Raw genomic sequence first — 14,886 nt, forward strand, 5'->3', positions numbered from 1 at the left:
GAGCAAACACGGGGTCAAAGTTCAGCATCAAAATCTGAAAGACCTATTACTATTAGCATTTTTGTTCTGTTAACTACACAGGTTGCACCTGAACCCTGGCAAAAAGGAAAAACACAAGTTACCTTTGATTCATGCCCATCCATATTTTATGTGCAATTAATTCAGGCAACACGGAAAAAGAAGAAGATGAATAGTGAGGTAATCTTAAATTAAAAAGACTGATTAGTATTTAGGAAACAGGCAGCTGACCCAGCCACCCCCAGTATTATGACTCATAGCACTATTTTCATATTTGTATTATTTAGCACCTAAAGACCTTAGCTGAGAGTCCTGTTCTGCTAAGAACTTGCATCAAGTCCTCTGAAATTATCTTCCCTGATTCATTTTCTACTGAGAAGAAAATGTTTTCATTAAAATTTTATGTCTAAAATGGCGTCTTTTGATTCAATTCTCCCAAAATCTAAGTACTAAATAAATAGAAAATATTAAAAAATCTACCCTCCAACCAAAATGGAAATCACTTCTTTTCTGGAGGCTGCAAGAAAGTAAATACTTTCTATGATTTTCAAGGGCTGACAAAAAATAGAATTTCCACTGAGGTAGGGAGAAGAACTTGATATTACCTTTTTCTCTAATCCTACTTCATATATAATAAAATAGAAATATTAAACAAAGAGTTTATATTATAAATAGATGAAACAGATAAGAAGACAGAAGGTGCTTACATCTTTCAGAGTTTAGAGACAGGACACTGAAGCATTGACACATTTTGGAAAGTTTTACGGAGAAGGAATATTTGGAACTAGAGAAAGGGACTGATTTCAGACACCAAAGAAATAAAAGACATACATTGCATTTGCTAATATGAAAATTTTAAGCATTAAGTGATACTACCAATGGACACAATCAAGAAAAAGCACTAATTAAGGAAGATTCCTTGCAAGTGAGCAGCCATAAGCAGAACTACAGTGCTATTGAGCCATGTGATTGTCCTTTGACAGAATATATATTATTATATATATATTATACACTAATTTATATCTAAAGCACTGAAGAAGAAATATGAAGGTATATAAGGTATATAAGGTAAACTAACTAAAGATCGAAAATTATCTGTAATTTGATTAATAAGCTCAGGATGTACCCTAATATTGCATATATTTTTAGTGATTTTAAAGAGCTTTACAAGTTTTTCATCACAGCAACTGAAAGCACCAGAGACCAAGGATGGTGTGGCAACCTTTTAAGAATCTAGACATTCTTTTCAATAAAGAAACAAAATATGAGGGTTGCATATCCTTAAATTACGGAAATAAATGAGACTGTTTATGATGTCAATAACATAGTGATGCTTTATTGAATTCTGTTAAAGTTTACAAGATTTTCTAATCAATGTTAACCTATTAAAGATAAGCAACATGAATTTTTTTCACAGAAATTGACAAAAATTAGGAAATTAGATGATAAAGCTGAAGATTGATCCAACACCTACTGAGTGCAGTGGGCTTCTTTCCATTCTCTTCAGTGGGTTTTGGATCAAGACTTTAGTAATGAGGACTTAAACAGCAAAATTAGGCTGCACAGTCAGCATTATTAAAATCTTTATTAAGCAGTACCATAATTGCTGTGTTTGTAAAATGAACAAGTAGTGAAGAACTATGGTTACAAGAACAAACAGTCCATCTAGTCAGACAGTAGACCTCCAAGAGAAGCCAGCAACAAATCCATGGAAAAAGCATTCTTTAACACTTCTAAAATCACAGACACACACATCCACTGATTACACTATAACTGGGGTACACAGGCTGATAACCTTCTAATGATCTGTTACACAGGTGGATAATCTTCACTAGGTATCCATTAGAATGCAAAATTTTGAAATTTTGTTTTTATCAAGCTATTTTATTCTACTAGAGCTGTTTCTTCAATGTATCCTTGCCAGTAAGAGACAAAGGGTAAAGGAGTCCTTTCTTTTACTTTTTCACAACTGAATTTTATTGGTTATCAGGAAAACAATACTTAAGATAACCAATACTATCTTTCAATAGCTTTCAGTATTTCCTACTGCATCACTTGTTCTCCCACATCATATCTTCCTCTTTTTTTCTGAATAAAACAAACCTTTCATCTCTTTCCTCTGATCGGAATCTTTACATGTGGAAGACTTTTCATTTTGCTGTCATTCTCTGATCCTTTCTTCCTTCCTTAATAGCTTTCTAGATAAGAAGTGACCACAGGCAGACACATTATTCATATTGAATATGAAAGTCAAAAGTTACTAAATATTACACAAAAAATACTAAATAAAGCTTTACATGTCTTTTATAATATAAATAGCTTTCTTCTGCTATGAACTGAGCAAACACTCTAATTGAGCTTTTCCATAACAATGGAAAAGAGATTTTTGATAGTATCTGTTCTGTTGGAAAGGTATACACAAAAGATTCAGATTGTATCTGCCAAAGTTTTATTATATATACTTCTAAAATTACAGAAGATACCATATAGCCCTACTGCTGATCTCTGACAGTCCTTTCAAAGTAGGTTTCTCCTTTGCCATTCAAAAAAAAAAAATGTGTTGTCTTCAAATAAGTTGCATTTACAGATCATTAAAAAATATATTAATATTAAATCAGCCCCCAAATCCAGCTACCGTCTTATGGCATGTTTGATTGATGATTTGTTTCCTACATTTAGAATAAGAAATAACTAGAGTACTTCCTCTTTATGGCTTGGTCTCAGTCTTTCTCTATGTATGCGTGTGAGTAATGGGTATGTCAGTACACATTGGTAAGGACACGCATAAGCAAGTGTATGTATTTGTGCATGTGTACGTGTACATAACTCTCCTCCAGTGACAAACTACAAAAATGATCCCTGAGTGTATACATTAAGCTACTAGAGAGCGTCCAAAGGAGAGCCACAAGGATGGTGAAGGGCCTTGAGGGGAAGCTGTTTGAGGAGCAGCTGAGGGCACTTGATCTGTTCAGCCTGGAGAAGAGGAGACTGAGGGGAGACCTCGCTGCAGTTACAACTTTCTTGTGAGGGGAAGAGGAGGAACAGCTACCAACCTCTTCACTCTCAAGACCAGTGACAGGACTCGAGCAAATGGCATGAAGCTGAGTCAGAGGAGGTTTAGACTGGATATCAGGAAAAGGTTTTTCACCCACAGAGTGTTTGGGCATTGGAACAGGCTCCCCAGGGAAGTGGTCACAGCACCAAGTGTGAAGGAGTTCAAGAAGTGTTTGGACAATGCCGTTAGGCACATGGAGTGACTCTTGAGGTTGTCCTGTGCAGGGCCAGGAGTCGGACTCGGTAAAACTGATGGACCCCTTCCAACTTACATATTCTATGATTCTGTGATAACTAAATATGTATGTATGGGCAGAGAGACAGTGCCAATCAGCAAACCTGATTCTGCATTGGTGTAAGCATACCACCTTCAGCTGTGGAACACCCCAGAAAAACGTCTAGTAGAAAGTTCACAGGCCTTGTCTCCTTTGTATGAGATATTAAACAAAATAAACTCTGTGTATACAGTATGTGCAGACCTTATTGACAAATTGATGCACAAATACACATATCTTCATCACGTATAGAGCTTACTGAAAAGGAAATGCCGTGCACTTCCAGTTAGGCTATTCTAAAATGAGCAAACGTAAGATTTTTGGGGGGCCAGGGGGAGGGAAGTTTTAATGTGGGAGGAGACAGCCAGAAAGCATTAAAGAAAAGTTGAGGATGCAAAATGCCAAGGTGCTATATGGTAACAGCTGGGCTCTGCTGCCATCCTGAAATTCTGTGCACTGAACAGCAACCTGACAGACACAGGGCTAAAACTGTTGCCAGGGATCAGTGCCACACAAAAGCATCCTGGCCAAACACATTCCTGTGCAGACACTGTGGCTCCATCCCAAGGCTTCCATCATACCGACAGATCTTCTTGGTGTAGGAATTATCCCTGAGGCGTATGATCTGAGCTCAGAGTCAAATCCAGTAAAGGTGTAGGCAGGGACAATATACAAGCAGGCCCCTTACACTGTTCAGGCAAAGCAATTCTCAGTCTGAGGCAACTGGTCTGGGAACGGGGACAGGTCACAGCCAGTTGAGCTCACTCCTAACCTCACCAGCAGAAACCTTTCCCTGCACATAACAACGGATGCACACTATGACTTTATTTTCCTTGAAATAGTCTAAGCCTCTGCTTGGGATTGAGTACTGACACTCCAAGCACACACATTACTAAGTGGAACTTAATAGAGGAACTGAGATATTGAGGTTTTATGTGGCAGTTGCAGGAGGTTTTTAAGTGGCAGCCTCATAAGAGCATTGTGACATTTTTGAAAATTCTAAGGTTTATGCTTTGTCAGAGGAAAATTTGATTTGTGTAAATTATCAGTCTTTTCAACTAACAGCAGACACTCTTTCTCTCATGTTCCTGCCACTAATTTATTATTTTATGGAGAAGCACCTCAAGTTACCTCAACTGAGAGATCACGGTCTCATTTCTCATCGTGTGACTGGAAAGAGGCATGAGAACAAAAAGGTGATGACCCTCACACTGAAGAGTTTAAGGATTCTCAAAAAAAAAATAGAGCAGTGGGAGTTGGGAACTGCAGTAACTTTAAGCATCTGGGTTTCACTAGTGAAGAACAGACAAGAAGAATATAGAAATATATTCCATCTCTGAAGAGAGAGTAGATACTTCACCATTGTCTGTATATTTTATATGTTTTTCTGCTCCCTTTTTATCCCATTCTGCTAGTCCCCATCTTCTTCCTCTTTTACAATGCTCTATTCATCGTGGAGAGCTGTGAAGGACCAAAGAACAGAAAACTTTCTGATGCTACTAGCCATCCAATCTCCAAGTAGCACTACCCATTGTCTGCCAGCTGATTGTATAGACTTGTATAGATCTTGTTGACACATGAATTTGATTTCTGTATTTCTTTTCAGAAGCTACACTGTGAATTTCCTAAATTATTCCCAAAAGCAAAAAAAAAAAAAAAAAAAAAAAAAAAAAAAAAAAAAAAAAAAAAAAAAAAAAAAAAAAAAAAAAAAAAAAAAAAAAAAAAAAAAAACCTCTGTGTTTTCATTTTCTCCCTTTCTCCTACTTCATTTCCAATTTTAAAAATCTTTGTAATTGCTGCAGTTGATGCTGCGACCACTGAAGGATTACTGTATGTTTGTGTGCTGTTCTTATACACATGAAATTTCTAAGAACATGAAGCAGTAAGACTGACACCCTTGGTTTGTTTGTTCAGACCTAGTTATTGAGGCATAAATAGCGTGCTGTATAACACCATGAAATGATGGTGTGCCAGGAGTGCCTATAATACACAGGTACAGTGAGACCTAGAAAAACTGAGTACTCAGTGTTAAAACAGAGAACCAGCACTACCTGATTTCCTTGCCCGGTCTTATAGAGCTTTGGCAAATATCACAGGATTTTCCCTTTCTGCAGGATGGAATTCCATATGTGACTACCTCAGGGGAATATGCAAAGTTGGAATATTAACATTAAAAACCCACAAGCTTTCATCTTCATTTTTCCCTCCTTCCTCCCCACCCCTCAAAAGAGCTTTCACCTAACTGCATTAATTTTAAGCTGCCACAGGTAGAATTCCTTGCTGTATTTTATATGTTTTTTGTTTTAGGAGTATGAAAACAATATGAAAGTGCATAAAAAAATGACACATTAAATGATCCCCTGAGTCACTGTGGTCCATCACCTCATATTTAATTACATTTTTAAAAAAAGAAACATACACTTGAACTGATAAAGCATAATGGCTGCTTTGGTGCTGCTGTAGACATTCATATAAAGACTTAGAGAAACACATGAATTTCTAACCTGACAGGCCATGACAGTAACCTAAAATAGCCATTATGGTCTTTACTGTGGATTCTTCTTATTTCATGGACCCCTGACACAATGGATGGAAACAAGACAGAGGTTTATAATAGAAATGCTGACACAACCTTACCTATAGCTGTGCAAAGCGTGTCTCTGTAATTAAACTTTACAACTTCAGCACCACCAGATAAGTTGCTAGCTTTTAATCATATTAATCAGAGCTTGGATGTCTCAACTGCCATATATTATTACACAGTGTGCACTATAAAAATAAAAAGATTCTCAGCCGCTGAAGATCAGCTGTTATGAAACACAGAAGTATATCCAAATGCTCCTCTGTAAGTGCAAATACACTGAAGGAAAACCTCAGTCGGTTATCCTTTCTTTTGTTTGTTTGTTTGTTTTCTAATACATGGGTTCAATATAATACCCACAGAAAGTACTCTGAATACATTACAAGAACAGCACCGAACAGTAAAAAAGCTTCAAGATCTGCCCTGTATGGTTCAGATTTTCCTATCAGCAGTAAAACAAGTCTACTGTCTTCAGTGATAATGACAGTCAGAAGCCTGCTCTTTCAGAGGGAGGCACTGAGATTATTCTTCATGCACTGCTGTTTAAAAGCCAGCTCTCCAGCGACAGCAAGGAGTGGGTGGCAAAACTCTCACTGCCTTCAATGGTCTGAGATTTGAAGCCTGGGAATGTTTTATGTAAATATTTCTCTTCACATTTTCTCTTCATTTGTCCGAGTGATTTACAGCTTTACTTCAGCAACGAGTTTCCTCTCAAAGAAGCTACATCTGGTGCAAACTGAACAGATTATTGGATAGGAGCTGAAAACCTCTGTTTTTACTGAGCCGGTATTGCTAACTACAACAATAAAATTATTCTATAAATAAAACTTGGTTCCTTACTACTCTCTATTATCATGAATTTGCAAATCCTTGTATGCTGCATGCCACTTTACATGTACCATGTGATACATTCCCACACTGTCAATGCCTACTCTTTTACACCACCAGTTTTATAACACCTTCTGTAGACAAATGCGCTTTCCTTTAAGATGGATGGTACAGGTATGTAGCCTGTGTGTCACAAGGGGTCTTTTAAGGAATCAATAAAAAGAGCATGCCTATAATTATGTGTGGTGGAACAGAGTATTCCATGGACATGTCTAAAAATTATAAGAGCTGTAGCAATGCATAGGAGTTGCCATAGTGTTATTCTGACCCCTGAAGGATGGAAACAGAGTTAACTTCACATTCTTTTTTTTCCAATTTACTCAGTATACTCTATGAATGTCAAAATCTAAACTACATTAGCAGGATTTATTAGTGCTTGCCCAGACTTATCCTCCAGAAATATGAAAATAGTCAGGAACTAATGGTGAACCAACTTTAAAATACTGATGTTTCCAGGGAAGCAGAGAAAATTGTTTTTCAGGCTAGTTGTAGGGTAAAATTACCATGAGTTTGATAGTGCATTAAATCTGGTAGGTATGTGAAGATCATGTTTATCAAGAGATGTAAAACTCACTCTGATCTCACCTCTTCTTAACTGAAAAGTATTTTAGTGGCATTTTGTTAGAATGGATTCAGAGTGAAGTGGGGAAGGACATAGGTCAGTGATGATAAGATCACTCATTTCAGCTGAGTTAAGATTTCATCAGGCTTAGAGTTTTCAGAAAATGCATCTGTTAGAGGTACGGGGCCTCAGCAGTGCCTTTGTGAGCTTCAAGGAGTGTTCTTCCTCCTCCTCCCCCTCAACAGATAGGAAAAGTGATTCAGGATTCTAAAACGGGTATTAAGGCATATCTTGATACCACTATCTTTCTGGACAATTTGCTAAAAAGTCCATCAGAGTTAAACAGATGGGGCTCCTGTTACACCTTTGCTCTTCACCTCCTCACTTCTGAGAGGCTTGAGATGTGCTAATGGACCACCTTATAGCTTCCCGCAAATCTAACAGGTATATTAGGCTGTTGTATCTGACAATACTTTTTTGTGAAGTCAGTCACGCTGTACTCTAACACGCTGAAGCAGCACCCTGCCAAAGCTGCGAGGCAGTCACTGCACACCCGGAGAGAGAGACAACGCTGTCTATGCCGGGCGCTCACACTCGGGGCGAAGCGGCACCAGTGCACTGGAAGAGGGGTCAGCCGAACGACGCGCTTGGAGATAGGCGGGGGGTGGGGGGAGGGGGAGGAGAATCAATTTTAATTTCGGCTTTGTTCCTCCTCCGCTCAGCTGTTGCCATGCACCGAAGTTCCAGGTTGCAGTGTGACCTTGCTGAGGAGCACGCAGCCGGGGCTGCTCAATGGGACCATTGTGCAGCCTTGCAGGGGCTCTTCGGGAGCCCTCTCCCCGGGTGTGGCTGAACCAGCGCCTCGGCAGCCTCCTCCTCCTCCTCCGTGAACTCCCTGGCCCGGGGAAACTCCGCCAGCAGCACGCTGATGCAAAAGGCAGCCTGCAAGAGGCAAACCCCTTGTCAGGAGCTGAGCAAGGATCTCCCCTCCTCTGCCCAGGTCTCCATCCCCCGCTGCCGGGAGCGCCTCAAAGTTAACCCAAGTGATCGATACGCTATAGGAGCATATTATTCCACTATCGGCGACTGATGCCACTGATGTAATCAAGTTACATAATCGCCGTCTTTGCACAAACACATCCATCTTCCTACAGACAGATCTGCATATCTTCTTCCATCCATTATGCATGAACCCACCAGCAGTACATAAGGGTACATATTTTCGCACACACCATGTAACTTTAGCATTGCAGTGCATTGCACTGCACAACGTCATCACTATCGATTCCCTCAACCTTCCCCCCATTCCTTCTTATCAGAACTGATTTAGCAGAGGAAGATCACCTATGTGCATTGCTCGGATCCCTTTAAATCTTTAAAGGTTGAAGTGGTTCCCTTTCTCGCTTCTGTTCCTAAGATGATCTTTTCTTTCCTTGTTCTCCCTGTCTCGCTTCACACCACAAGTAACAGGAATGAATTCCCACACAGTCCCTCAGCCAGATGCATGTATGTATGAAATACCGAAGATAGCATCTCTGTTTGCACATCTTCCAACTCCCATACACGTGGTCTGAGGTTTCAGTAGGTAAGTTATTCGGTGAAAAAAGAAATATTTTGCAAGAGCAGCTGGATGAGAAATTTTCAGGCTAGTGACATTTACGGTATTTCTCTACTATCAAGCTGAGGGGGGTTTTGTCCTTACTGTCCCTCAGTTTACAATCTCCTTGCAGGAACAGTTGTAATCCCAAATTACCAGTGGCATTTAACCCCTTTAGCACCAGTACAATGTAGCACGATCAATAAGGATCACCACCTTAAAGTTTAACAACTTGAAGAGCAAGATTTCTCTACCTCCATTGCAGCTATGAAATGCAGCAGAACGCTGCACAGAGTTGGAAACATTTATTTAACCAGCGGATGGGCTCCGAGCTCATATTAATTAGATTCCATCACGGAGAGCTTCTTTACTACCACATACCCTTTTCAGTCAAATACATTACAACAGGGGAAATTAAAAAAAAAAAAATAAAAAAAGGTGGACAAAGAAAGACTCCTTGCTTTTACAGTACTCCCCCAAATCCAGAGGGTGCATGAAGAAGGGAGGAGATTTTTTAATTTTTTTTCTTTTTTTTATCGCAGAAAAGCACTCACCAGAAGACCTACTGCAGTTATTCCACTTAACTGCCAATAGCGGCTGGAGCCCCCTCGCATCAGGCTAATGCAGCAATCCCGAAAGTGCCCATTTCAGTCCCCGCCACCAAGTTTAGCAATGCCGGGCTTTTGCCTGGATAAAATGACCTTACCCACAGGAGTCTCCCGAAATATCCCTCCGGTGCGATCAGTCAGCGAGGCGAGTGCCGGTCACCACACTGCGCACTCGGCCGGAGAAGCCCCGTGTTTACTCCTGGGGCTGAGCTGGCCGCGAGTGCCGCGGACGCGGCGCCCATCCATCCACCGCTGCCAGCTCCGCCGCGGGCGCAGGTAATTCCATACAGACTTCGGCGGCCCCCCCGCCCCCCCCCCGAGTCGCCCCTTCCTTCCTAGTTCAGAAAGTGCCCGCGTCGCCGGCGGGAGGTACCATCCAGGTGCGGCTGGGGGGGGAGGGGGGAAGGGGGCGGCCGACCTGGGGGCCCCCGCGCTGCCCGCGGGCAGCTCCGCGCCCAGCGCGCCGCCGAGGGCCAGATCCCGGCTTCCCGCACAAGTATCCGGCGAGCGACGGTCCGGAGAGGTTTCCTGGTGCTGGGAAAGCGCTGCCGAGGTGGGGAGGGGGGGGCGAGGGGAGGGTGCTCGCCGGGTCCTAGCACCCGCACCGCAGCGCAAAGGAAAAAAAAAAAAAAAAAGAAAACAGCACCAAAAAAAAGGGGGGAGTGGGGAGGTTTGTGGGGGGGTGGAAATTCTCCAGACGTGGAAAAGAAGAAAAAAAAAAATCAGTTGTCCGCTTGCCCCGAACGATACTAATCCCCGGTGAAAATGACAAGTGATCAGCAAAGAAGAGGAGGTCTTGATTGATAACCACAATCCACCCAAAATATCCTCGGGAGCAGAGGAAGAGAGAGAGGGAGGGAGAGAGAGAGAGAGGCGAGAGAAACTGCAGTGCATAGACGATCCCTGTGTTCCTAACGAGACGCGCTGGCTCGCTCGGCGGAACGCGCCCTCCGCCGGGCCGGCAGGAAGGGGCCGGCACTGCCCCCCGATGGACAGCGCCGCACTCGCCGCTCCGCCGCGGCTCCGCAGGAGGGACCGTGCCGGGGGGAGCCGGCGGGGGAGGGCCCTTCGGAAGGGATCCTGGAGAAACTCCTGGGTGGCGGGGCCTCCCTCCCTCCCTCCGCCCCGCCCGCCTCCCGCGCCGCTTCTGCCCGCAGCGCTGCGCGCCCGCCCGGGACGGGGCTGGGGCAGGGCAGGGGCACGGGGGGATGAACGCGACACACGCGGGGGTCACCCAGCTTCTCTTCGCCTCTTGTGCTTTATTTTATTTTCCTCCCCACCTTCCCCTCCGGTTTCCGAAGCGAAGTGTTTTAGGAGAGATGATACATTATCTATTCTTGGATTTTTATAAGGCAAACTGTGGGCCTCGCTGTTGCCATGGGATCTTCTTTGTGCGAACTCTCTGAACTGTGTGGGAACAGTTTTATTTCCTTCCCTTCAGATTTTTGTCTTTTTTTTTTTTTCCCCCCTTCTCTTCTGTAACTCTTCTGAAGATATGTATCAAAATGTAACTGCATTATTGCCAATTAAGATTAACAGCAGCTGCAAGGTGCATCTAATTAGGAATGTTAATTACTTCATGAAATAAATAGTCATTTGCAGATGTTTATTATACTAAACAAATGTTCTATAAAACATAACTCTCAAATTTTGACACTCCCCCAATAAATTTGATCCCATTTCTGCACAAAGGTGCAAGGGAGTAGGCACCCTTTCTTCCATATCATTAGTCCTGCAGGTGCACACTCACAGGGAAGAGAGAGACAGAGTTGCCTGTCAGTAGGTACGTGATTGGGTCAGAGGAATTTTGTACTCTTACAACCTGTTGTATGGGTTGGGAGTGTAGAGAAGCAGGAAATATCTGAGCAGTGTGAGATAAACAGATAAGTAACTGTTCATATTTATGTCTATATAAATGGCATTCTCCAAAACAGGGAGACAGAAAGACCAGGCAATGTTCTTAATCCATTGTGGCCTCCTTTTAGGGCCACAGAGAAGAATTCGAACTGCACCAGTTGTTAAACCCCCAATATCTTAACAAGAGAAGAGAGAAAAGAAAAAGCAGCATATGGGAGAATGTGATTTTATTACAGAGCATGATAAAGGATTATCAATAGGCAGATAAAGTGCCATGCAGAGTCAGCGGAAAGGTGGGAGCTGTTGCAAAATTTGTGGAACTTGCTCACATCCCACCCCACCTCTCCCTATGATAACATAATGACATTCTTCATGCTGGACAAATAATAGAAGAAACTAGAAATGAATGCAACAACCAGTAGTCAAAATTCAATGTTAAACCACGAAAATTAATGTGACTGGTTAAACCAGCTATTCAGATACTACTATGATGAGTGATCCATATGCGTGGGCAGGTAAAAGAGACATGAAAAACTTCATGGGATTCTCTTTGTGGATCAGTACAGGACATTTTAAGTTAGCTAAATGACTCATACCATCTACTTTAGAGAGCTGGTTTGGATGCTTGATTTAGACACCCAGGCATCCTAGCTGTTTGACAGTGAGAGGGAGGGAAAGAGAGAGGGGCTCCCAACTTTGATTCTCAACATTATTTTTTGGGAGAGCTGCTTTCTCACCATGTAGGTGCTACAACAGACTTCCAGCACAGGTACCTCCACCACGGGACTTCGAGACTGTTCTTTGTGCCTGGACAGAGCAACAAATGCTTGAGGCTGTTCGTGCTCTGCGATGGGCAGATAGTAGGAAGGAGGTACTTGGGGCTAAAGCTAAGGCATATTTGCCTTCAGTTCCTGGCGCTGTACAGATTTCTCTTCCACTGATAACCAAGTCATTTAATCTCTCTGTCCTTTTGTTCCTTCACTGTATAATGTGAATTAACACTGTTCTTATGAATAAGGGTGCAGTGAAGATAAAAAGGCATTAATGTTTGTTAGGTGTTCTTATACAGCAGCCATGGGAGCTATATAAATTCCCAGAGAAGCTGATTAAGAGTCTGGCAGGAGAAAGGGAAAATGAAAAAGGGTGGAAGCCAAAGGCTGTGAACAAAATACAATGGAATTGCTAAAATGGCTGAAACTAGACTAATAACACAGAAAAGCTGTAGACCATTCACACGTGCAGAATACAAACCACCTGCGTTCTTGAGTTAAATTTGTCCCTGGGTTAAAGAAACTGGATTCAGCTCATTTCTCAGTTATGGAATTGCTATGAATAGCAATGCAGTTGTATGAATGCAAGTATAAGAGGTTTAAATTTAATTTTTTTCTCGGCCATATACCTAATCTCTAATTGGCTTCATCCTCACATTAATAACTAGGACTTGTATAATACAGAAGGAGATCTCCTTTGTCCTCATCATGCCTTGAGAGTTTTCAATGTATTTCACCGAAGAGAAAAGTGAAATCTTGTGGGTTTGTAAACATTGTTTTAATTTCATGACATTCAATGCATGCTGAATGGTTTAATATGAACGAGTAGTGTATCTTGTACCTGTACCATGTGTGTGATCTTGAGCCATTATATCCCCTGAGATAAGGAAGTGTCTTTAAAACTTCAGTGTCTTTAAAAGGATCATTGCATTTAATGTGTTTTAAGGGAAGTGAAACAATGCAGTCAAAGTAAACTTCCTTTTCTAAAAGTAATACATATTTAAAATGAAAGGGCTGACAGAGTGTGTGGCTCTGAAGAATGCTAACATCGTGTGCAATGCTTTTTGTTAGTAAATCTATTCTGCTCAAATGGGCACCAGCCAAGAGCTGATACCATCCCTTAGCTGCAAGGTGTCCTTCAGAACTTCTTAGCCTCATGCTTACCCTGCCGGCAAGTCTGTCCAGAGGGTCCAAAGACAGGCAGGTCTTTCGCCATCTACCTGTGGATTTAGGTAGTAAATAGTTTTCCATTTATGTATTTATTCCCCACTTTTTAAAAAATGCTATGGGAGAAACAGACTAATTACCACAGTAAAACATCAGCACTTGCACGTTCTCTTGTGTATACAATAGAACTATGACATGATATAAATCTAACAGCATGCAAAACGAGCATAATTTTTTAGATTAAAAAAGTAATGAATCAAAATTTCCAAAATATGCTCACCCACTAAAAATACCAAACAGAAGCCCTGCTCCTGTAAAAATCTACATCTGAACCTTGTAACCCTGTAAACTGCATTCTCAATCCAATTACTTAAGTTTCAGTAAAGAAAAGGGTCAGCTTTTTATCTATTTCTTTCTTTTCTTTTCCCCTTTTCAAAACACAATTTCATCGATCTTATTACAAAATGCTCCCTTTTTTCTCCACTTCTGACATGACTAAGTGGTCTGGAATGCTTCAGAGAGAAAAAGGTAAAACCTGAAATCTACTACCTGATTAACTCCTCTATTCTCCTTGAAATCTTTTGTATATTTTATATTTGTATATTTTATATTTTTATTTTTATATATTTTAATTGATATGTAATTTCATTTAATTTATATGGTGTGCTTTATATTATGTTGCGTTATGTTACATCGCATACTACATATTTTTATTCAGCCAAGAAAAGAGTGTTCAAGAAAGCATATATTTTAAAAAGAATAATCCCTAATTCCATGTCCTGTGAAAATTTCAAAAGCAATTTTGTTTACAGAGGAGCCTGACTCTAAAGAGTACATATCTAGTCAGGGAATAATACTCATCTCATAATGAAGAGATTTAATCACAAAAAGTCTTGTTTATAGTCTTAATTGCAATTATGTTTTTCTTTTCCTGAACCACACATGCCTTTTCATGAGTATAAGCACGCTGTACTCATTGCTGAGCTGTGTTGTCCCAAATGGCACGGTTTTACCATGCTTTTCCTGTTGGTACCATTCTTGTGTGACTAATTCAGCAGCTTTGAGCAGAGCACGTCAGACATCTCAGGCTATTTGGTGCACAGCTCTGCCAGGGCCTTGCTGCCTCTCTGTGCAGCCCAGACAAGCCTTCTGTGTCGGGTAGTCATCAGTTGTAGGTGGCCTGAGCAAAGCACTACAGCACCTGTGGATGAAAAGTGACATTGCATGAAAGCTAAATGTCTTGTTACTACTTGAGTGGGAGGGTACTTTCATTCAGAAAGCCATTCCTTCAACACATGTATTTCATTGATTCTTAATCTTTAAAGATGGAATTTTATGTATATATACATATATATACATACACACCCACACACATAAAACATTAGCTTTGTTGTCCTGTAACTTACTGGTTTAACCTAATTTAGCAAAGTATAATCTCGAGGTAATTAAATTCTCATCTCTTGCCCATTTTTAATTTTGTAGAATAAATGGTTACTTGCTGTTCCCCTA

At 41.2% G+C, this 14,886-nt stretch overlaps 1 protein-coding gene across 1 annotated transcript in view; it reads right to left on the minus strand.

Moving 5' to 3' along the window:
• Window positions 1-10,038, minus strand: part of IL1RAPL1 (interleukin 1 receptor accessory protein like 1) — a 701,129-nt gene extending 691,091 nt beyond the window's left edge. The window contains exon 1 of the mRNA XM_027890213.1: window positions 9,682-10,038. The gene's annotated coding sequence lies outside the window, so the exon portion shown is untranslated. The remainder of the gene's footprint in view (window positions 1-9,681) is intronic.
• Window positions 10,039-14,886: the final 4,848 nt, after the last annotated feature.

This window comes from Empidonax traillii, unplaced genomic scaffold, assembly GCF_003031625.1.
Source record: "Empidonax traillii isolate 1590-97213 ecotype Southwest subspecies unplaced genomic scaffold, ASM303162v1 scaffold1:size7828297, whole genome shotgun sequence".
NCBI lineage: Eukaryota > Metazoa > Chordata > Aves > Passeriformes > Tyrannidae > Empidonax > Empidonax traillii.